We start from the raw sequence: 4,624 nt of genomic DNA, 5'->3' as shown, positions 1-4,624 counted from the left end.
GCCAAGCCATTCCTAAGCTGGTATAGTTCACCCTTAGCACTCCAGAAGGTTGGAATGTGTAGGTGTGTTTCTCTCAAGAGCCTCTGTTTACCAGGTAAGGACCTGGCTTATGTTTGCCTGATAGTTTCCTTGAAGTGTGCCTTAGCATAATGTTGTCTGTTTCCACATAGTTCTTTGAGTATCCCTAGTCAACCCTCATAGAATGGGGCTCACCAAGTCACACCCTATGGCTCCCCCACTACCTGTGGGGGGTTAATGCCTATTTCAGGACACTATTGTAGCAAGATTATCACCAGGAGTAGTATGGGACCAGACACCCAGGGAGGTCCTTCTCCTCCCTCCCTGGCATTTGGTTCTCTGGGGCAATATTTGATGGTGGTGGCTGATCCAATTGCCTTGCAGCAATTTTACCATTAGATTTCAACTCACATCGTCCTTGATCTTTCTCAGCCACCTATCCTACGTTCTCTCAATTCTCTGAAATTACCAGACTCCACTTAGTTCCCCTTTTTTAGAGTCACTTATTAGTTGGATATTGGTTTGGCTGAGGACAAAAGACATCCAGAAGAATGTTGACTTAAACATTGTATTTCTTTTGCATGTAAAAGTTCAAATTGATATGGAGGCTCTGTTTTATAAAGCCATCAGCAGGCCAGGCTTCTTCTATCTTTTTATTCCACCATCCCTGTGGGGAGATCCTCCTCTGTGTCTGGGTATGGCATTTCCACCAGTGGAAAGGGGAGAAAGTAGTGGGGAGGGAGAGCCATTTCCATTTGAGGGTATGACCAAGAAGGTGCACACCTAACTTCTACTCACATCCCCATGACAGGAAAGTTTCAAGCTACAAGAGAGGCTGGGAAATGTGGTCTATTCAGATCATCTATACGCCCAGCTAATAATTCTAGTCCTATTGAAAAAGGGCAGTAAAGCAGTGCCTGCCACAGAGCTTTCAGAAGTTCCATTTCCATAAGTCATGTTTTGGGGGCTGGTTGTGAAAAAATACTCCCACTTATTTCCTATGGTCTTCATATGTCTCCTCCCACTATCATCCCTTGTGGGGCTGGAGTTCAAGATTTGCCCAAACCATTCTAGGGGAAAGGAAACTTTTTTTTCCCGTCTCTCTTTTTTTTAATCATTTTTTTTACAATATACAAAATAAATCTATTACCAGAGTTTATATACAAAATAATTAGCCATTTACATGCAATAAACATTAATATTTCAAGAAAAATTATTTAAAATATAATAATACTAGTAGCCCTGCACACGAATCTGTGTATGAGTAGCTCCCACAGCTGGTAGCTTGCTGCCCTGCCCTCCTGTAGCTCTCTGCCCACTGCCCTGCCCTCCTGTAGCTCTTTGCAGCTTATAGATTGGTCATGACATTATAGCATACTGGCTAATTTGCATATTCCTCTATTATTATATTAGATTACATGCAATAAATATTAATATTTCAAAAAAATATTTTAAATATAATAATATTACCAAAACTGTACTAACATAGTATAATATCACAAAAGTTGTAGGAAATATTTAAAATCTGCAAATAACAGGATTACTTCTATGATATTCTAAAATATTTTTTTCCTTTGGCTCTATTTTTGTTCATCAGTTTATGTTGTTCATTATATTCCACAAATGAGTGAGATTATGTGATATTTATCTTTCTCCAACTGGCTTATTTCACTTAGCATAATGCTCTCCATGTCCATCTATGCTGTTGCAAATGGAAAGAGTTCTGGGGAAAGGAAACTTTGAGGTAATGGGATACTATGGTCTGTCCAGAGTCCACATTCCTTCAGACAGGATGCTGGGCCCCAGCTTCATAGATCCCATAGTCACTGCTGCTGAAATGAAAACAGAAGTACTCAATGGAATAATGTCCACATCTACCCCATGTCTACCCCTCCATGTTGAGCTGCATTAAGGAAAGGTTGAATTGAGGATACTCCTCTTTTCCTATTGATAGCTCCTATATACTCTTCTTGCTTTGGTAGACAGCATGTCCTCTGACTTAGAGTGGGGGTGGTTGTGTATATTTGCTTCTCTGGAAGTTTATTCCATCTTTTATTTACTTCTGCTGCCTCCTATAGATGGTATGATATGGAGAAAGTCCAGGTTGTGTCCTAAGGGAGGGCCAGTCCTACACATCAAGAATGGTGACATGAGCCCTGGTCAGTGTGGCTCAGTGGATAGAGTGTCCCCCTGCAGACTGAAGAGTCCCGGGTTCAATTCCTGGTCAGGTACATGCCTGGGTTGCTGGCTCTATCCCCACTGTGGGGCATTCAGGAGGCAGCCTATTGATGATTCTCTCTCATCATTGATTTCTCTCTCTCTCTCTCTCTCTCTCTCTCTCTCTCTCTCTCTCTCTCCCTTCCTCTTTGAAATAAATAAAAATGTATTTTTTAAAAAAGAATGGTGACCTGAGTTCTTCCATCAGAGTAATAGTTGTGGTTTCCCACATGCTAACCCATGGTCATTGGTAAGGACCACAAAAGTTGGGGCAGCAGTATCTATTTAAACAAGACAGTGATGCCATGACATGAAAATGGTCTCTCTCAGTTATGGCCTATTGTTTGCATATATCATGCAGTTATGATATATTGTTGCTCACACCTACCATATAGCTATGAGACCTATACATTATCATTAGTCAGATGAAGGCCCATTTGGGTCCCGGCCTTGTGGGTGCATTATGAGGGTAGAACAACATCCAAGGTGTGTCTTGACACTGTCACTGCTTTATTCTTTAATGTTGGATCATGATCTTATGTCCACAGCAACATGGTGACATACCTTCAATGTCTTGATTCTTTATAAATCATCAGTTGTCCAGGTGAGATGATCCACCTGGATATTTCAGTTGCTCAAGGAGTTGTCCTTAGTAGTGAGTATCAACTGGTTCTCTAACTTGGGGTATTGATTAGCTCCTACACCACAAGGAATTCCCCTTGATGATCCACCTCTGAGTCTTCTAGATCCCAGATCTTTATTATCCCCTCTGTGATGGCCCTGGAACTTTGAGTTATAATTTTTCTCTTGGCTGATGCTTCAGAAAATACCAACTTAATGTCTGGGGCCTCCATTTGTCAACTTAATGTCTGGGGCCTCCATTTGTCAGGGTATATCCTTACTTACTCTTTTTGTTTTAAATCCTTACCAGAGAGAGACAAAGGGAGAAAGAGAGAGAGAGGAGAGAGAGAGAGAGAGAGAGAGAGAGAGAGAGAGAGAGAGAGAGAAACAACAATGTGAGAGAAAAACATCAGTTGGTTGCTTCCCATATGTGCCCCAATCAGGGATTGAACTGGCAACCTAAGTATGTGCCCTGACTGGGAAGTGAACTTGCAACCTTTTGGTGTATGGGATAATGCTCCAACCAACTTAGCAACCAAGATAGGGCATCATTTACTTATTCATTCAGCTCCTCTAAGCCCTGGTAATACAGAGAACAAAATAGTCCTAAAGTGAACTAGTGTTACAAACTCCCTGCTCTTTTGTGTCTCTTCAAGGTGTATTCATGAGTGTTAACCACCTGGGTAGGGCAACTTGAGGGTTTCCAGGATGTCTTCCTCACCACACAGTGTAGGCCCCAACTCTGACACTATAAACTAGTACCACCTCCCCCAGCTACCCAGAATATCCACCTCTGCTGCTTTTTGGCTGGTCTGCTTCTGAGGGAGTTGCCCCTCTCTGTGCTCAGGCTTATGTGCATCCCTCCTGTCGACATATGCCGGGAAGCAGAACCTCAACGAATTGAGATAGTGCTCCGGAGAATGGCAGGGTCACATCCATATTTATACATGAAATTCATTGGTGACAGATTTAAGGAGGTGGGATTAAGCGAAGCGGGGAAACCTCTGTGATAGGATAAAAAGTAAAATGATGGACACATTAACATGATGATGAAGGAATTTGTGGTATCTGTCCCGTGACCCAGCACACCTGGTTGTGCCCCAGGGGCTCCATAAAAAGGGAAGTCACAAGTTACCCAGACATCCCAAGGATATGTTATCCTAGATGCAAAAAGACAGATAGGCTCAGTTACGGCAAAGGTTGACCTTATCAGTGAAGATATCCGCTTAGGACGTAACCGCCCACCATAACTGCTTCTAGTCAAAGTTTAATTTCAGACCATCCTTTGTGGTTACCTTAGGTCTCTGAGTTTGCAAAACTGCTATGCAGGCCTCTCCTGAGCTCGTCAGGTCAGCATGCAGCCCCTTTCCTCCACACTCCGGAGTGAAGGAGTGAAGAAGTGTCCTCTAAAACACCTACTCTCATCAAAGGTTGGTCTTGAAATTGTGGTAGACAGTAAGACATGATCAGAGTAAGGACAATAGACCAGGTGCAGAAGGTCACCAGGGCGGAATGCACCAGGTACATAGCAAAGAACAATTGTAGGGTGGGACCTTTCTCTTAGGGCAGTGGTTCTCAACCTTGGCTGCACATTAGAATCACCTGGGAATCTTTTTAAAATCCTGGTTTCTGGGCCTCATCCTCCGGAAATTCTGTTTCTTTGTTACTAATGTTGTGGCCCCACCCCACAACAAAGAAACAGAATTTCCGGAGAATGAGGCCCAAATCCGGATTTTAAAAAGATTCCAAGGTGATTCTAATGTGCAGC

General features: G+C 42.7%; 1 protein-coding gene across 2 annotated transcripts in view; it reads right to left on the bottom strand.

Moving 5' to 3' along the window:
• Positions 1–1,705: 1,705 nt before the first annotated feature.
• The window catches only part of CCDC115 (coiled-coil domain containing 115), a 23,524-nt gene continuing 20,605 nt past the window's right edge, over positions 1,706–4,624 (bottom strand). Inside the window, exon 6 of one of the 2 annotated variants that reach the window (XR_002828437.1) lies at positions 1,706–1,847. The gene's annotated coding sequence lies outside the window, so the exon portion shown is untranslated. Of the gene's footprint in view, positions 1,851–4,624 lie in introns of both variants that reach the window. The other variant, XR_002828441.1, reaches the window with a different exon arrangement.

This window comes from Myotis lucifugus, unplaced genomic scaffold (assembly GCF_000147115.1).
Source record: "Myotis lucifugus unplaced genomic scaffold, Myoluc2.0 scaffold_19, whole genome shotgun sequence".
NCBI lineage: Eukaryota > Metazoa > Chordata > Mammalia > Chiroptera > Vespertilionidae > Myotis > Myotis lucifugus.
This window is presented reverse-complemented; position numbering and strand designations above follow the sequence as displayed.